At 36.4% G+C, this 324-nt stretch overlaps 1 protein-coding gene across 2 annotated transcripts in view; it reads left to right on the forward strand.

The window, feature by feature from the left end:
- lcp2a (lymphocyte cytosolic protein 2a) overlaps window positions 1-324 on the forward strand; it is a 13,337-nt gene extending 13,013 nt beyond the window's left edge. For both annotated transcript variants that reach the window (XM_037120376.1, XM_037120377.1), the window contains one exon: window positions 1-324. This exon is cut by the window's left edge and continues 298 nt beyond it. The gene's annotated coding sequence lies outside the window, so the exon portion shown is untranslated.

Genomic DNA, 324 nt, shown 5'->3' on the forward strand with positions numbered 1-324 from the left:
GAGTTTAAGGATTTTGGAAAATAAACCATTTAAACTGAGTGACAAAGGTTTTAATCTTGATTTTTGTGTGATGCTACTTCCGGCACACAATGTTGGATGAATGAATGTTTTAGTTGAAGTATTCCACATTCCAACTGTGCACGTTTATGGCAAAAACTCTCCCAGTCCTGTGTTCAGCTGAGCTGCATAAAGCCAGGTTTCATGATTGTATTACCAGCCTCCCTTGTTCATACTTTGCTTCTCTATATTCAGTCTGGACATTTTTAATCAACTGTAAATGTTTCAGATTCAACTTTGTTTCCTCATTAAAACTTCTTCAGAGCA

This window comes from Acanthopagrus latus, chromosome 13, assembly GCF_904848185.1.
Source record: "Acanthopagrus latus isolate v.2019 chromosome 13, fAcaLat1.1, whole genome shotgun sequence".
NCBI lineage: Eukaryota > Metazoa > Chordata > Actinopteri > Spariformes > Sparidae > Acanthopagrus > Acanthopagrus latus.